Genomic DNA, 19,059 nt, shown 5'->3' with positions numbered 1-19,059 from the left:
AGCCCCCATAGAACGGTACCTCTCGATTTTCGTAAGTCTGAAGGTTGTGACGTCAATATCCCACCGAAATATTGAAATTTGTTATTTTGTCTTCCTTGAACCTCATATATTCCAGAAGAGAATTATCAGTATAGGTCCGCGGGTTCCTATATCCCCCATAGAAGCGTAACTCTTCATTTTCGGTATTTTGAAAATTTTACCTAAATATAGGAAATTTTGGTGGAGAATATAACAAGTTCGGCCTGGCCGAATTTAACGCCGTTCTTTCTTGTTCTTTTATATAGGAGTCTAAAAGTCCTAACGAATATATCGTCACCTTTTGCAGAGGAGTTTTTTCATAGTAGTAGTAGCTCTCACAAACTGTAGCTAGATTTTTGCTAAAGAAACTGCCACTGCCGATAAATGTGATTTTCTGTTCTGTTCCGCCACGATGGCTCTCTCGTGGATAAGCATTTAGCCATTTTTTATACCCTCAGCATTTATGCTAAGGAGGGCAAAATGTGTCCAAGTATATTTGGACGAAATCCGCTTCAGACAATTTGGAGTCGATTTAGCAATGTCCGTCTGTCTGTCTGACTGGCTGATGCGCACGATAACTCTTGAAAGGATGAACCAATTTGGTCCAAAATTTGGCCTTCGTAATATTTTGTCCAAACATAGTTTAAGTTCGAAGATAAGCCATATCGGTCCACTAAGTTCGAAAATGTTCGGAAAAATAGTGCGATTTGGTCCATACTTTACATATCGTGAAATTTCAATCAGACATAGATGAGGTTCTAATATGGTATCTACCAGTCGACTCCTTCGGGTACCTCACACACAAACTTTCGTAAAAGTTCAGTTTAGGACCTGTCTGGAATCGCTTTGATTTTTGTTGAAACAACTTGTATTTGCTGCCCCCATTACGGCAGTACAAGTTTTCCTGAGAAAATAGCCCGAAGTTGTAAAAAAACCCTTATGGCACCAAGTGTAGTGGTTGGAGCGCACGATAACTCTCGAAAGTATGAGAGTTGGATATCGTAATATTTTGTCCGAACTTTGTTTAAGTTCGAAGATGAGCCATATCGGTCCACTCCATTAGGTACCTCCGCCACATGAGTTCAAAACTTTTCACTAAAAACAAAAAAAAAAAAAAAATCGCCGGAGCGCTTTTCAAATAAATTGCGATTCAAGTTGACATTTTTAGGAGTGTTTTAGGTTTTCACGATTTTGCTTGAAACCCCTAATTCTACCGAAATGGGACTAAAGAAAATATTGTAGCTATAAAAATTCTCTACAAGATTGACCCTCATGATATTTTCGTAGGTTTTACCGTTATTGAGATATAGAAGTTCAAATTGGGACAATGCATTGACAGTATCTTCTCCTTATAAAACAATGTCATGTCTGCAATTTCCCAAATTAAACTTATACATCTCAAAAATTGTGCAACCTAGGAAAAAATTACGAAAGCCAATCTTTTAGCTACAAGAGCTACAAGATTTTCTCTAGTACCATTTCGATAGAACTTGCGGTTTCCAAGCAAAATCGTGAAAACCTAACAAAAAAACCTACAAATGTGACCTGAACTTCTATATCTCAAAAATGGTAAAACCTAGGAAGAAATCTTAACAGTCACACCTCTAGAAAATTTTCACAGCTACAACTTTTTCTTTAGCCCAATTTCGATAGAACTTGCGGTTTCCAAGCAAAATCGCGAAAACCCAAAATAATCCTAAAAATGTGAATTTTGACCGCCATTTATTAAAAAATTCCTCCTAAAAATCCGCAAAAACTTCCCGGGTGTAAGCGGTTTTCACTTAAAAGAAAGAGAATTTTCATAGCACAATATTTTCTTTAGTCCCATTTCGGTAGAACTTGCGGTTTCCAAGCAAAATCGTGAAAATAAAAAAAAACCCTAAAAATGTCAACGTGAATCGCGATTTATTTAAAAAGCGCTCCGGCGATTTTTTTTTATTTTTCTCATCTATGAACATTGTAGTTCCAGAATTTGCAAAAACTTCCCAGGTGTAAGCACCTTCCATTGGTTCAAGAGCACCGTAATACTTTTTTACTTGTTAAGTTTAGTAAATTTGTTCATATTCTGTACAAAAAAATCCCAGTTACGGTTAGTGACCAACAAACAATACCTTTCCACTTTGTAATATGTACTATTCAAAATTATTTAATAAGGATTTCTATGTTATTCCCTTGTGTATGGAAATAAAGAAAATGATTTGAGAATTCCATACATGGAATTTTACCATTAAAGTCCTTTTTGTCATGCCTTGAACTTTATACCTACGTATTGTTGTCTTTTCGTTTTAATTTCCTTTTTAGGACTTTATCCTTCTTCCTTGACCGGTTTGGGTTGATTATAAATATACTCACATACATATGTTTACATTGGAATGTCAGTCAACTATCCTTAAACAAGAAGGATATAGGCTCACGCCTATGTTTAGATATCATCCCATGATTATATCTAAAGTGTGTATGTTAAGTAGATAGTAATTTGAACGCCATGTAATTTACATATGTATCTCAGTGCGGATAGATATGTTTTATATTATATTGCATTTCATTTTCTGTTCTTTGAAAATTAAAAGAGAAGTGAAAAAGAGATTTTATATACGATAGAATTACGTTTTACACATGCATATGTATTTTACACAAATGAACCTGAGAGGAATTTTAACTCAAACAATAGATACTTTCAAGAACACGTCAAAAGAAAGATTGAGATAACAAATCAAAGCCTACCGCAAATATTAAAGAATATAAATAAGGTCGTATCCGACTATATTATGACGTGACTTATATTTCTCTAGGCTGATTTTGTGAAGTTCTTTGCACGAAATTTTCAGAAGATTACTAATTAATATTCTGCTTAAAAATTAATTGTAATTATTATACATGGGCTCATATTCCTCTGGTGCAAACTTTTATCCTCTTTTAATTAAAAACACTTCATTATTATTTATATAGTTTGTAATCCTTGGGCATCAATATGATAAATTTATTTACATATGTAATTGTGTAAACATCAATCATCCATCCATCCATCCACAATTCCAATTAACAATTACAATAAAACAATAACTGTTGACAAATTTTATCTGACACCTGTTTTGACACAACGGCGTCTGTTTACACAGAAATAATTGAATTTTACTATGTACAACAATCAATGCTCATTGTTATTGTATTTATTATTGTTATTATAACGATTACAACATCGTTTTCACATAAATAAAGGAAAGGGGTGTTACATACAAATCAGTTTGAAAATCAGGTCATAGTTTACATTTTTTATTTTTGTTGTTCTTCGTATCCTTTCATCAAGTTACCATCACCACTGCACTGCTGTCATGGTATGGTAGGGGTACTTTACAAGATCAACAAGAAATTATAAAATTAAATACTAAAATCTGTTAAAAGAAAACACCGGACATCAATAACAGACTCAACCCAGCTCAACCCCACCCATCAGTCTTCTCTTCACCAGCCACCGCAAGGTGTTCTTTATTATGAGCACCACAAACTATGACTGCCTACGATTATTGTTATCGTCGTCCTCGTGCAAGGGAATGACAAAACAGAAAACGATTGAAATAATCGAAAAAGGTAAACAAACGACTAACAAACCCAAAGGTCATGGGAAATGGAACACTTGTTGCCGCCACTCCTGACTAGCCACAGGCGAACTTGAAGGTAACCGAGCAAACGAACGATAATGATGACAACATCAGCACTTCTGCTGCTGCTACTACCACAAGAACAACCAACCAACCTATTTATTGTAAACGGACATTGGACGTTGTGGTGGCTAACATATGCATATAAGTTGCTAGTCGAACGAATGTATTGTTTTACAGTGCAAAACAAAAATGGTGGCATTGAAATTGGAAATATGGGTCCATGTTTTGATTTATCCCCATATAGAGGCGACCACCTGATTTGCATTTCTAAGCCACATTTTACATCGAAATTGGCAATAGTTTGGAATTTTGGGTTTCCAAGTGTCCTCCAAAAGTGATCGGTTTGAGGGTTCTCGCTTACGGATTGAATTGAGACCATCCTAAAGTTGACTGCCCCCGTGATATTGGCCATGGTCTGGGAATCTGCAGTTTACGCATTGTTAGATGTGCTCCTGAAATACAAGGCCGATATTACTGCATAATACGACATTCGATGGACCGGGAAAAAGGCATCGCAACAACCCATAAAGATGACACACTATTAGTCGGAGCTTAACACATCCCAGTGTCCACCGGGGGATGAGATATATGCTAAATTTCAGATAAAATCTTAAATCTTCAAAATCAGTCTTATTTAGGCTCAGGATTAGTAACCCTCCCCTAGAAAAAGCTAACTATGAAAAAAAAAACAAAAGAAAAGAAAAACAAATCTCTCTAAAGGTGACGAACCCGAAAACGTTTCAAGCACCATGCTCTACGAATCTGCACCTGAAATGTTCGCACTCTTCATAGAGAAGGTGTAGTTTACGCATTGGCAGATGTACTTGAAAAGTACAAGGCCGACATTACTGCCATACAGGCAATAAGATGGATTGGGAAAAGCGTCGGAGGTTAAAACATCTGGTCTCCAGCTTCACTCCATTGAATGAAACACTTGCTACAATTCGAATAAAAGAGAACTTCTTCAACATCAGCTTTATTTGCGCTCATGCTCCCACTGAAGACAAGGACGAACTGACCAAAGATATATTTTATGAGCGCTTAGAGGAAACATATCACCGTTGTCCTACCCATGACATTAAAATTATTCTAGACGATTTTAATGCCAAAATTGGAAAGGAGAATATCTTTGGCTCAAAAGTAGGGAAATTCAGTCTCCACAGTGAAACATCTCACATTGGAATGAAGCTGATAGACTTCGCAGCGGCAAAGGAAAGAAGACTTTTTAAAACTGTTGGTATCCAATAGCAGCGAAGACGACGAAGATATCACAGACCCAATCCCAGAAGATGGTGTTGAATGTATACCGCCCTGTCAAAATGAGGTAAAGACAGCAATAAATCGGCTGAACAATAATAAGGCACCAGCCGAGCTGTTTAAAACCGGAAGCGACAAGCTGATAAGGTGTATTCATCAGCTAGTTAGCACCATCTGGCAGGAAGAACGAGTACCCGACGATTGGAACCTGAGTATCCTGTGCCCCGTCCACAAGAAGGGAGATAAGACTGTATGCTCTAACTACAGGGACATAAGTCTACTACCTATTGCCTACAAGATCGTGTCAGGGATATTGTGCGAACGACTAAAGCCTATGGTCAACGAGATAATTGTACCATACCAATGCGGCTTTAGACCTGGCAAGTCCACCATTGACCAGATATTTACCCTGCGGCAAATCCTGCAGAAGACCCAAGAGATGCAGATCGACACCTACCACCTTTTTGTCGATTATAAAGCAGCCCTCGACAGCCCGCTGCGTTCAAAGGTATTCCAAGCCATGTCTGAATTTGGTATCCCCGCAAAGCTCATCCGGCTTTGTAAAATGACTTTAACTGACACGAGGTCCTCGGTTAAAATAGGAAAGAACCTCTCCGAAGAGTTTTGTACCAAAAGAGGTTTCAGACAAGGAGGCAGCCTTTCGTGTGATCTCTTCAACATCCAGCTGGAAAAGATTATACGAGAGGCAAACGTCAAAAGAAGTGGCACAATCTACACCAATAGCCACATGTTACTTGCTTATGCTGATGATATAGACATTATGGGCCGATCAGTAAAAGAAGTAACTGATACCTTTATGAAGGTCGAAGGAGAATCTGCTGGGTCTGACGGTAAACGGTGAGAAGACCATGTTAAAGGTGTCGACGCGCAATGCGTCCATTGAGCTTGGACCAACTGTGGAAGTTGGCTCCTATAATTTTGAGGTAGTAAAAGACTTTGTCTACCTCGGCACCTCCGTAAACACAACAAATGACATCAGTTGTGAGATAAAAAGAAGAATTTTATTGGCCAACATATGCTATGTACTTTGGTTTAAGTAAGTAGTTTAAAAACAAAGCCACATCTCGTCAAACAAAAATAACGCTCTACAAAACACTGATACTACCCGTGCTGATGTATGGTTCCGAAGCTTGGGTACTTGCGCAAGCAGATAAGGCTGTGCTTGGCGTGTTTGAGAGAAAAATTCTTCGAAAGATCTACGGACCGATCTGCGTTGACGGTGAATATCGACGTCGTATGAACCACGAGCTGTATCTGCTATACAACGACATCAATATTGTTGAACGTATCGAGATGCAGCGATTGCGTTGGCTAGGCCATATAATAAGAATGAGCGATGATGAACGAGCCACATGGCGGTGCACTCAGAATTGGCAGGCCAAAGAATAGATGGCGCAAACATGTGGATGAAGAGATGAAAAGGCGCGGTATTACAGAGCGCGAAGCAACAAATAGAGAGAAATGGAGATCTTTTCTTAGTTCGGCCTATGAAACAAATGTTCTGTAATGGGCCAGCTAAGTAAGTAAGAACGGAACAAATTTTGATTAGGATTAAAGATCAAAAGTTTTGCGGAGGAGATACTTAAAGGAATGGATCGAAGGAGTAGAACGATATGGCCCATCTTCGAATTTAAACAAAGTTTGGGCAAACTCGGCTCATCCGTTTGAGAGTTATCGTGCGCTCAGCCAGACAGATAGACAGACGGACGGACATTGCTCAATCGACTCCAAATTGTCTGAAACACATTTCGTCCAAACATACTTGGGGTCTAAAACCATTATTTCGATGAGGCACATTTTGTCCGTATGAAAGTGTATATACCCATTCTAGCCTAAAGGCTAAGGGTATAAAAATTAACTACAAGAATTGTCTTTATGATTTTTAAATCACCACTCATGAGTTATGGTCATCTAAGAATCAAATTACACCTATGGAGAAATAAGCTGCATATGAGGCTAACCGGTTAAAATAACTACGTCATGTGCTAAGTATTTCCATAAACGACACCCACTTTTTAGTAATAGGTTCAATAGATCCGGGTCTAACCGCGTTTTTGAACCCGGATTTTCGGCTCAAATAACCGGATAACTGGATCCGCCCACATGGAAATTATATATTTCCGTAATCAGAGCAATTAACCCCTTCCTCTGGCATTATAATTTCTGAAAAAATCAAAGACTACAGTGATCACTACTGCTGGTTCCTTTTTTAAATAATGTGGGTTAGGTCTTTTGCGTTTTATGTAATTAAGCTACGTCTTTTGGAATTTCTTGAATATAATCGCTTTTTTTAAACGTAGAAGAAAATTCAGCCAGAGCGTGTATTTTACCCGTATGTACCAGATTAAATCAAAAAACTAATTTTGATTTTTTTAAAGATACGTCTTCTGGCATTTGTGGTGACGAAATATAAAAGTCTCAATTCAGAGAGACTGAGGGTATATCCCTGTCTGGTAAAACCGATTGATACTTTTTTACTTGTTAATTATTATTATTTTGTTTAATAATTTATGTTCGCACTTTTGCCCACCACGGTAAGATCATTATTTACAAATTACTGACATGAATACTAATATATTCATTCAAGTTTTTCCATAGACATACATAGTAAGTATGTGTGTATGTAAATATGTATAAGCTCCGGAACATTGTTACAAATTGATGAGTTCCACCATTATTCTTCACAAACAAAAAAAAAACGTTATTCTGTCAGTCTACCCGGGCCGAGACGCATCACTGTTACAAACAAAGAAATACAATCACATATCACTATGACCTCCGCCTGTCAATCATGACTTTCAACCTGTTGTGGATGGAAAGGATGAGAAGCAATATTTTGTTTTGCATTACACGCCGACCATGCCACGCAGATGTCTGATATACATATGTATGTATGTACATAAATACATATTTAAACAAACGAATATCGAATACAAGTGGGTAATATCCTATTTCCATAGCAATGGATGGATGGATAGATGACTATGATGAAGATGTATTCATTCATCAATTGCTGCTACTAGGCACCATCAGCAGCAGATGTAAGAATTATTTGTTTCACTTGGCCTTTGTTTTGCTTCACACAATTAAGGCGAGATGTTAAGGATGAACGGATGGATGATGACTCTTGTTAGGAGGAGGAGGACTAGAATCATTACAGCAAAGGTGTTTTCTTTTTGAAATCTTCAATAGGATATTAAATGGTCGACTTGATTCCACTTCAACTGGCTGTTACTTTTAGTTCTTCATTCATGTGTCTGTGTGTCTTAGGATTTCTTCAATGGAGGAAGACAGGCACACAGACACGTTAGTGGTGAACCAAATAAAGTTAACTCACAGGAAATCGTATTATCAAATCAGATGAATAAAATAAAAATAGAATTGTTTTCATTTACATACATAATGCTTACATATGTATGTTTGTGTGTTTTGCAACTTTGGTTTCTATTTTCTTCAGTAATAAAAAACAAGTCAGAATGGCGTTATGTTCGGCCGGACCGAACTTTTTATCCCCTTCACCACGAATTGTATTGAAGTAAATAGGAACAATTGGTATCCTTTCGTTTAGGAAAGTACTAAGCACTTTCTCTTATTCCTTGCAGGAGCAAATTATCTTAACTGATAATAATGCCTTAAAAGAGCTCATATGAGGCGTCATAGTTGTTCTTTCCAAAGTATGGACGAATATTTACAATATTCCGAATGAAGCTTTTGTATCCTTTGATTTAGGTCCGATGTTTTGTGCATACAAAAATTTTTTGTACCTTTAGCAAAGACTAAATAAATAATAAATTTGTGTTATTCCGGTTGAATAAAGTGGCTAAAACTTTCAAAATACCGAAAATAGGTGGTACCGTTCTATGGGGGTTATGTAAAAACGTGAACCAATACCAACAAAATTCAGGAGGAAAGTGTTATACCTCAAACGAAGACTAAATACCAAATTTCAGTCATTGCTGTGGGATATTGAGGCTGCAACCTTCAGAATACCGAAAATCGAGAGGTGCCGTTTTATGGAAGCTATATGAAGAAGTGGACCTATATAGAAAAATTTTAAATGGAAAGTTGTATACCCCCAAGGAGGACCAAATACCAAATTTCAGTAATTTCGGTGGGATATGAGGTCACAACTTTCAAAATACCGAAAATCGGGAGGTACCGCTCTGTAGGGGATATATGAAGGCGTGGTCCTACACCGACCAATTTCAGGTGTAAAGTTTTCTACCTCAAACGAAGACTAAATACCAAATTTCAGTCATTTCTGTCTGATATTGAGGCCGCATGCTTCAAAATTCCGAAAATTGGGAGTTATTGTTCTATAGGGGCTATCTGAAGACGTAGACCTATACCGATCAGTTTCAGTTGGAAGGTTGCATACCCCGAACGAAGACTAAATTCCATATTTCAGTCATTTCGGTGGAATATTGTGGCCATAACCTTTAAAATACAGAAAATCAGGAGGTGCCGTTCTATGGGGGCTATGTGAAGACGTGGACCTATACCGACCAATTTCAGGTGCAAAGTTTTATACCTCAATCGAAGACTAAATGCCAAATTTCAGTCATTTTGGTGGGATATTGATACCACAACCTTTAAAATACTGAAAGTCGGAAGATACCGGTCTATGGGAGCTATATGAAGACTTGGACCTATACCGACCAATCCAGGTTATATACCCCCAAGGAAGACTAAATACCAACTTTCAGCCATTTCGGTGAGTTATTGAGGCCGCAACCTTCAAAATACCGAAAATAGGATGGTACCGCTCTGTGAGGGCTATATGGAGGCGTGGACTTGTATCGCCCAATTTCAAGTTTAAAGTTGTATACCACAAACAAAGACTAAATACCTAATTTCAACCATTTAGGTGGGGTATTGTGGTCACAACCTTCAAAACTGCCGAAAATCGGAAGGTGCCGTTCTTTGGGAGCTATATGAAGACCTGGACCTATACCGATCAATTTCAGGTGGAAAGTTAAATACCAAATTTCAGCCATTTCGGTGTGATAATGAGTTTAAAAACTTCCAAATCAAAACGTGGACCGATATAGCTCATTTTCAATACCAAACATCTTAGAGGTAGTTTACACTATCTATCAATGTCATATGACATGAAATTTTCCATCGTTATATAGTCGCTAATGTGTGCATTATTGAGGATATTCCTTAGGCAATTTACTGTGTGCGTCCACACTAGCAAAAATGCAATAAAATTACGTCTCTATATTGCCTTTGTGGGTAGATATGGAATGTTTTTATTTCGTGTCATATGACATTGATAGATAGTGTAAACAATAGGGTGGGGCGATTTGAACACCACCACGGGCGCCTGGATTTTCTGATTATTGGGATTGTACTGAGCAAAAAAGTCCACTAGACCATATGTCTGCGGTGAAAATCGAGCCCCCGGATTTTGACTTGAAGTTTTTTTCAAGGTTTTTTTTGGATATTTTGGCATATATGTAACAGCCAAACCACTGAGATTTTCGATCCAACACAAAGACAAAAATTTTAGCCAAGACAATAATTAAGAATTCCTTAGTACATAGCAAAAGCATTGGAACGCTCCTTCAGGCAGTTATGGCCCCGAGAATGTGCACATTTTTCGGAAAATATTGATAAATTACACTGCGCTACAAAATTTGACTCAAACTCAGTGGGTGGAAATTTTCTTTTGGAGATGAAAGCCCTTGGTGAGTGTACTAAGAAGGCAAAAGGAAATTTTCAGGATAGGTCAAGTTTCTGAGATATGGTTTGACCAAAATATCCTTAAAAAAATTTTCAAGACAAAATCCGGGGGCTCGATTTTCACCGTAGACATATGGTATTGTGGACTTTTTTGCTCAGTACAATCCCAAGAATCAGAAACTCCAGGCGCCCACTAACACTTTTTCCTTCCATAAAAATCGCCCCGGCCTAGTAAACAACCTCTTAGCAGTAATAGAAACTTCTATACCAAATTATAAAGCTCTGTCTTAAAAAATGTGATTTCAAGAGACAGACGGACATGGTAATATCGACTTAAAATTTTACCCTGATCAAGAATATATATTTTATATGGTCTCCGAAGAATATTTCGATGTGTTACAAACATAATGATTAATTTAATTTCATCCCCCTATTATACCCTCTATTTGTCGGTAAAAAAAGGGAAATCCGATACACTAGGGTAGGATACAATAAGGAGAACTTATTATTGAATATATTATTATTGAATATATATTATTATTGAATATTGCCTAATATATTAATTGTATACATTTTTTAGCATTATGGGGTTTTAATTAGGAATGACGTTTTTGCTAAATAGTCATATCTAAGAAGAAAAAAAAACAATTTGTAGACAATAGTTAATTTAACAAGAAATATTTGTTTTATATTTTGCAGCACAGTGTACTTTGTTTACATTCTATGTAAATAAATTGACTAAGTTTTTCCGACCACAAACTTATGACAGTTATAATGACATTCGTGACACACACCATTAGAATGAATAAGTGAGTCAAGTCAAATGGGATTATCAATGGAATCGAAGCATGTCTACACCTGTGTTGGGCCTAAGATTGTTTAGTGAAACACGTTACTGCTTCTGCTGCTAATTATTATAGGAATTACGTATCCACAGCACTGTACATCTTTTACATGGTAACTAAGCAAATGTTTCATTATAAGCTATACAAATAATATAAACCTCTCATTAAGCTAATTGGAGATAAATTTAAATGGAATTACATATTTGATTAATTGAATGTTCATTGTTTAACATTTCGTCAGAGTGTTTTTTATACGGAAAACATGTGGGTTTTCATTAGAAACAACAGAGAGCACTTTCAGTTTGTTTTTATTCACATTACAATTTCCTAATATTGTTTATAATATTCCATGTATTTCTTTCGTATATATGAAATATATTGATACGAGTATCATAAAAAAGTAAAATTGTTTAAAACTTTGATATATGTATTAAAAACAAAATGACTAAGTGCAATTTGTATTAAATTGTTATATTAAATTGATATTGTTTAACAATTAAAATAGGTTCATAAAAGTAATTTTATTTTTTCTATTTATTAGAAATAAACAAATAATTCGAAAAAAAATTCCAAACAATCATGTTATTTCACACAAAGCCCCGAGTTTCTGATCAAAGATTAATCGTTTTAATATTGAAAGTCAATTTGTTATCCATTGACCTTTACTTTGTTGTTTGTTTCACTCTTCAAATATTTGTTATTTCTTGCAAATCAAAATTTTCAAACACAAAATGATAGATACTTCAACACTTTTACCTCTTCCGTCAAGGTTCAACCACTTGAGGTGCAGAAAAAAGAAGAACAAGAAGAAGACGATTTGTAAGTTCAATCAACTTTTTGCAAAGTAAAGGCAAACAGAAAAAAAAAAGACAAGAGAAGACAAACATAGCAAATATTGGAGGCGTCATTTCCTAAAAAATATAAAAGTAGGATGAAAGAAATTTAAATTTCAAAGTCGATAAGAAGTAATTCCTTGAAATGTATGTAAAAATAAAAAACACTGTAAATAGAAGGAAAATAAAGGACATTTGTAATGATTAAGAATTATGAAAGCACACATGTACGTATGTATGTATGTACGAAAGTTTTGGGAGTTTAAGTAAATTTTTTGCCGTTTGTAATCGCCGGCAAACCTAATACATATGTAGGCTGTTACACAGATTAAAATTATAGCGTTGTAACAAAGACTACTAAAACTTAAGTGGGAGTGATGTAATGATTAAAAGACTGCACGATATTAATGACTACATGGTATTAAAATTTCAACACGCAATTATCCATCTTGTAACTAGATTTAATTTTTTGATTCATTCTTTTCGATAGTTATAGTGCCAAACAACCATTTTAGTTGATCATCGTAGGATTATTTGAGCTGTGCGGTCATTATGTCAGAAAGCATGGACTTACCCACAAAAATATATATCGTTATAATCAGAATCACAGGGAAGGACTACCTTCGATGACAATTTCAAAACAATCCTCGAACAGTTGTTAAAGTACACATAAGCGAAATTTTGAACATTTGTGAAATACCCGAAGCTTATGTCCGATGTAGTCTTTCTTCGAACGTGATTTAAGTTTGTGGGAAATATTAAGATGTCCAAAGGTTGGTCAGCGTAAAATCGTTAAAGCGTTTGGATCATTATATCGGGAAACATGGACATGCACAGTAAACCCACTATATAGCTTTAAGCAGGACCACAGAAAAGAAGTACCTTCCACGAAGAATCATTATAATGCACTTTAGCGAAAATTTTAGCAGGTATCAAAAGGAGGTGTCAGATATAGACCTTCTTGGAACCTGATCGACGTTTGGAAGACATTTACTACGTTTCATGTTTTGGCTAAATCGTATACTCAATTCGGAAGTTATTGTAGAAAGCACATCAGCTTTTCCCCGAAAAAATTGTACCAGTACATCATACTGTGGTTCAAAACAATCCGAGGGATGTTCTTAAACTGCACTTTTGTGACAATTTTTGTGTGGGAGGTACCTGGAGTAGTGGACTTATTTAGTCCACTTTCCATTTTGCTCTCTCCCTCTGGAAGAAATATTACGGTTGCTCCGCTCAAGAGATATCGTTCGCACCATTTCGGCGAAAAATGTTTGACTCTTGTGAGGGAGGTACCAGAAGGAGTAAATCGATAAGGACCATCTACGAACTTGAACTAAGTTTGGTGAAAATATTAATATAATAATAATTGTTCCACAAACATCCCTAACGGGACAAGGGAGACTTCTTCTGAAAATATTAGGATGTACAACATTTTAATCCAATTGGTTTCTCCGTTAGAAATTGTTCGACATTTAGGAGGAGCGGTATCCGAAGTAGTGGGCCTATTCGGAGATGGAACTTTGTCTAAGATTCGCAGTAATGTTACGGATATGCAAAGTTGGGACCGACGCAGTATCCGGTTCGAAACAACACATATGATGGCCGTAGGGGGTTATTAAAGTTTTCGGGCAATTTTGTCAGGCAGTGTGGACTTATTCCTGAAAAAACTTACACCATCGTAATGGGGACAGCAAGAAAAAGATATTTGCAAAAAAAAAACAAGTAAAAAAGAATCAGACGGCTTTGATATAACCTCAGCCTATGTGAATTGAAACTTTCTCCTACAGACAGATCAAATGTATTTATAGCCCTTTTTGGACATTTGAGCTTGTAGATTAGGATTAAAGTTCAAAAGTGTGCATTATGGAGGTGGATCTTATTTTGTGAGTCATATTTTTTGGATAGATATCGCGCCCAGTCATGGTATAACTTTTAGACCAGTATGCCATGATCAATGGACTTGTCCACGGAAAACATAGTGTCGCTGTAAACAAGACCACAACGAACAGATCGGTAAACATTTCCACAGGATCTTCGAACAGACCTTAAATTGCACTTAGAAACAAAAGTTGAACTTTTGTGGAGAGGTACCCTTAGAAGAGGACCGATATGGACCATTTTAGAAGTTAAACTAAATTGGAACAAAATAATTTTTTTAAATATTGGGGGGGGGGGGGGGAGTACTGGAACTTCTGGACCGGTATTGCCCATCTTCGAACTAAAACTAAGTTTGGACAAAATATGACAAATGCCTAATTTTGGACCAAATCGGTTGATCAGTTATCAATTGTTGTGCTATCGAGCCACTACATATGGTGCCATAGGAGGTTTTTACAGCTTTCGGGCTGTTTTCTCAAGAAGTATGGACTTGCCATTGAGGCAGCGAATGCAAGATGCTTCACCAAAAATCAAAGTGACTCAAGATCAAATCTTAATGTAAACTTATCAGAAATTTTGTGTGGGAGGTACCCGAAGGAGTTCACAAATATAGTCAATATTCGAATCCTGATCTATATCTGGTATATATATTAGGATGTGTAAAGTATTGACCAAATCGGTCACTCCCAAGTGTTATCGTGCGCACAATTTTTCCGAACATTTTTGAATTTTTGTGGGGGAGGTACCTGAAGGAGTGGACGGATATGGATTATCTTGGAACTTAAATTAAATTTGGACAAACTATTACGAAGGCCAAATTTTGGTCCGAATCCACAGATCTGTTCGAGAGTTTTCGTGCGCCCCAGCCAGCCAGACAGATGGACAGACATGGCTAAATCAATTTCAAACTGTCTGAAACGGACTTCGTCCAAATATACTTGGGGTCTAAAACCATTATTTCGATGAGGCACATTTTTGTCGTATTATATGAGGGTCATAGGACCGTTAAAATGGACTAGCCTCCATATAAAGGTTCCGGCCATATCGCTTATTTTGAAAATTTTAACCTATTTCAAATATTCCATTAAAATACAGAGCTTAACCTATTCATTTTATTGCTTTAACAAGTCTTAGCAACAGTTAGACCTTTAGAAATATCTGCTTTTAGACGGGTAGACAAGTTCCACGTTTTTATACCCTCCACCATAGGATGGGGTATATTAAGTTTTTCATTCCGTTTGTAACTACTCGAAATAATCATTGTAGACCCCACAAACTATATATATTCTTGATCAGCGTGCAATTCTACATCGATATAGCCATGTCCGTCCGTCTGTGGAAATCACTGTACGCGACATTTTTAAATATTTTAAATGTATTATTCCCATTTTATAACAGAATCGGTTGTAACTTTGTATTTTGTGTTTCCAGAGGCTAAGAAACATTTCTACCATAAAATGTTTATATAGGTCCACGTTTTGATATAGCCCCTATAGAACAATAACTTCCGATTTTCGGTATTTTGAAGGTTGTGGCCACATTAATCCACCGAAATAGTTGAAGTTTGTGGTGGAGGGTATAAAAAGTTGGCCCGACCCAACTTAACGCTTTTCCTACTTGTTTTCTTATAGTAATGAACTACACTTTGATATAACTCCAATATATAAACATGACTTGGTTTAGAGTACTTCTAAAACTTTACCCTTTTCTTGTGGTATCTAAACTCTAACACTACTTAATGACGATCTTCTTAAAACTGCGATTTAATAAAGATAAACAAAAAACTTTGCATTTGATATGGACGAATATGATAAAAAAAACTTCTGGACCAATCCCTACCCTACCATAAATGTTTTCTATATTTGTACAATTTATATCAGGGCTGAGCACGCCTTTGTGCTAGCACACAGGCAAATTGTGAAAACGTACTCTTAGTTTTTTGTGAACCATCAACAATTAAAAGTTTATGCAATTTTTTATTTCTATTTTTTAATAATTTGCACTGTGGACGATTTTAGACACCATCAATGTTTAAAAAATGTTAAAATAAGTAATGAAACATCAAGAAAAACTAAATATTAATTCTCCCTTAAATTTGCCTCTCTCTCTCTATTTTGCTCAGCTCTAATTTATATCTTCAAGAACAAACAAAATTCTTTTCCGCATTATACACCAATAGATTATCCAAAAAATTAAAATTTGCGTATTTCATTCCAGAGATAATTTTATTTTTAAAAACATATTTGTCTAGTTTTTAAAATTGAACATTTTTATTCGCATTATTTCAACACCAGTAGCAGCAACGCTCTTCCAAACCGCAAGCCAGCGCACAGCACTCATTAATTGTTTTAATTGATATTCACAACTTACTGTTAAAACACATTTGCAAATAATTTTTTGTTATTTATTTTCTTTATTGTGTTTTAGATTTTTGTATTTTTGCACTTTTTTAGATCACTTGTTGAGTTGCCATTATTATTATTATTATTATGGACGTTTTCGCGCCTCAAAATTCACGTCAATAGGTTTATTTTCAATAAATATTAAAAATGATTAATTTCTCTTTTTCTTCTGCACTTCCTCTCCCTCTTTGTTTATTTTGCCAAAAGGGGTTACCGATTTGTAACTATTGCAAATTTACACATTCGATGCGTGAGAGAGTATCGTCGCCTTGCGTTTGTTTGAACCGCCTGTTAACGATTAACGTTAAATAAATCATCGCTTTTGTTTATATAAATACATCAGACAAAACAAGTCAACAACAACATATCGGCCGACTATCAAAACACGACTGAGAATGGTTGCGATGGTGGTAACCGTAAAATAGCAACAGTCAACAAGCACCCATCATACCGGCACTCGGCCAGACACCCTCATTCAGTCAACCTTTGAGGCAGCAACATCAACGAGCGTTTGGCTTGTTGCTTGATGGCAACACAATAATCGACCAACACAATACTTTAAGTTCAATTGTTGATGTTCCCACATTATGTTTGCTTTGATGGGAGAAAGAAAAAAACACTCAAAAAAATCATGGGAATATAAAATTTCACCGGCTTTTTGGTGTACTCCTGTTGCACTGTTCTTGAAAGAGGATTCATGTTAAAGTGGTCGATCTGACATCCTAGGGAAAATTAGAGCTTTTTGCCGACTACAAAAACCCTAGTAGAATTTTGTCCTGTCGGATCCAGTTCGGATTGTATGGCCTCATCTAAACCTTTTTTGCATTTATCGGGACTTTATTTCGGAAACGATTAGGAATTTGGCTTTGCTGTCTTTGGCAATATTGTAGCCCTAAAGTAGTAGAACTTATCTTATGAACAGACCATATAAGAAAAATTCCATATAAGGCATCAAAATGGATAAATATAGAACATTTTACATAATTGCTGAAATCCTGGTCAGTATCGGCTAAACTATTGGGAGTTGAACCAAGTAACCTTTTGAAAAAATCTTCCAAATAAAGTTCTCAACAATTCTTTAGAACATTCTGGAACTCTAAAATGCTTTCTTCATGGGGTTTCAGCGGTATTTTGCATCATATCTTTTACAACACGTATTTCAAACACAGTTCCCACCAACAGTTTATTCTCGCATTTCGGATTTCACTACATTATTGACATTTTTATTAAATCGTCGTTGAAAAATGTACTAAAAACAAGCGCGAAATATATACAAATTATCGAAATTTTCCATATTTTATAAAATTTGTGGCAATAAATGTAGTTTTTCGAGTTCATTATTTCACCAAATATTTTATTCTTGCCCTTATCTACAAATTTGCTTCAGATGTTAGATGAAGATACACATAGGTTTCAGAGATATAGCCCAGAATTGCTTTTAAAAGTCAATATTTAACTATGTTTAGATGGGGCCAGAAAACCCAAGCTGGATCCAAATCCCAACTAGGGGTTTTTGTCGTTTGGGTCTGTACTTTCAAAAAATCATCAGCTCAAATTGTTTGCACAAGAGTACCTTAAAATGTTGCACAGTGTTATCTAATCTAATTTAAACAAGTAAAAAAGTATCAGTCGGCTTTGCCGACAGAGTTATACCCTCAGCCGGTGTAACTTGAAACAGGTTTTTCCCAAAAACCCTATGTATTTAGGGGGTTTCAAAATTTTGGGCGTATGAATCGAGTAAAATTTTGAATAGGATTAAAGTTCAAAAGTTCTGCGGAGGAGGTACTTAAAGAAATGGACCTACATAGACCATGGGGGGTGCTATAGGGGGTTTTTACAACCTTCGGGCTGTTTTCTCAAGAAGTATGGACTTTCCCCTGAAAAAAACGTTTACCATCGTAATTGAGGCAGCGGACTTAAGCTGCTTCAACAAAAATCAAAGTGATTCGATAGCAGGTCTTAAAGTGAACTTATCCGAAATTTTGTGTTGGGGTTTTTTGAACTTTCAGGCTATTTTCTCAGGAAGTATGGACTTGCCCCTGATGACACTTGTACCTTCGTATGGGGGCAGTGAATACAAGTTGCTACAACAAAAACCAAGGCGATTCGAGAGCAGGTCCTAAACTGAACATTTCCGAAATTTTGTGTGGGAGGTACCCAAAGGAGTTTACCGATTGAGTCCATATTGGAACCTCATCTAAGTCTGGTAGAAGTTTTACGATGTGCAAAGTATGGACCCAATCGGTTACTCCCTTCAAGAGTTATCGTGGGTACAAATCTTCCGAACATTTTCCAACTTTTGTGGGTGAGGTACCGGAAGGAGTGGACCGATATAATCCATCTTCGAACTAGAACTAAGTTTGGACAAAATATTACGAAAGCCAAACATTGGACCGAATCGGAAGATCCGTTCGGGAGTTATCTTGCGCTCCAACCACTACACACGGTGTCA

The 19,059-nt window shown here is 36.3% G+C and overlaps 1 protein-coding gene across 5 annotated transcripts in view; it reads right to left on the bottom strand.

Annotated features, from left to right (window-relative positions):
- LOC141391980 (ras-related and estrogen-regulated growth inhibitor) overlaps positions 1-19,059 on the bottom strand; it is a 56,812-nt gene that overhangs the window by 14,922 nt on the left and 22,831 nt on the right. For 2 of the 5 annotated variants that reach the window (XM_073964796.1, XM_073964797.1), the window contains exon 1: positions 3,287-3,526. The exons of 1 other annotated variant lie outside the window; for it this stretch is intronic. The gene's annotated coding sequence lies outside the window, so the exon portion shown is untranslated. Of the gene's footprint in view, positions 1-3,255; positions 3,527-16,575; positions 17,064-19,059 lie in introns of those variants that run through there. 2 more of the 5 variants (XM_073964795.1, XM_073964799.1) reach the window with 2 other exon arrangements.

This window comes from Musca autumnalis, unplaced genomic scaffold (genome assembly GCF_047663935.1).
Source record: "Musca autumnalis isolate F117 unplaced genomic scaffold, ASM4766393v1 scaffold_2, whole genome shotgun sequence".
NCBI lineage: Eukaryota > Metazoa > Arthropoda > Insecta > Diptera > Muscidae > Musca > Musca autumnalis.
The sequence above is the reverse complement of the archived record's forward strand: the minus strand, read 5'-3'. Positions and strand labels throughout refer to the sequence as shown.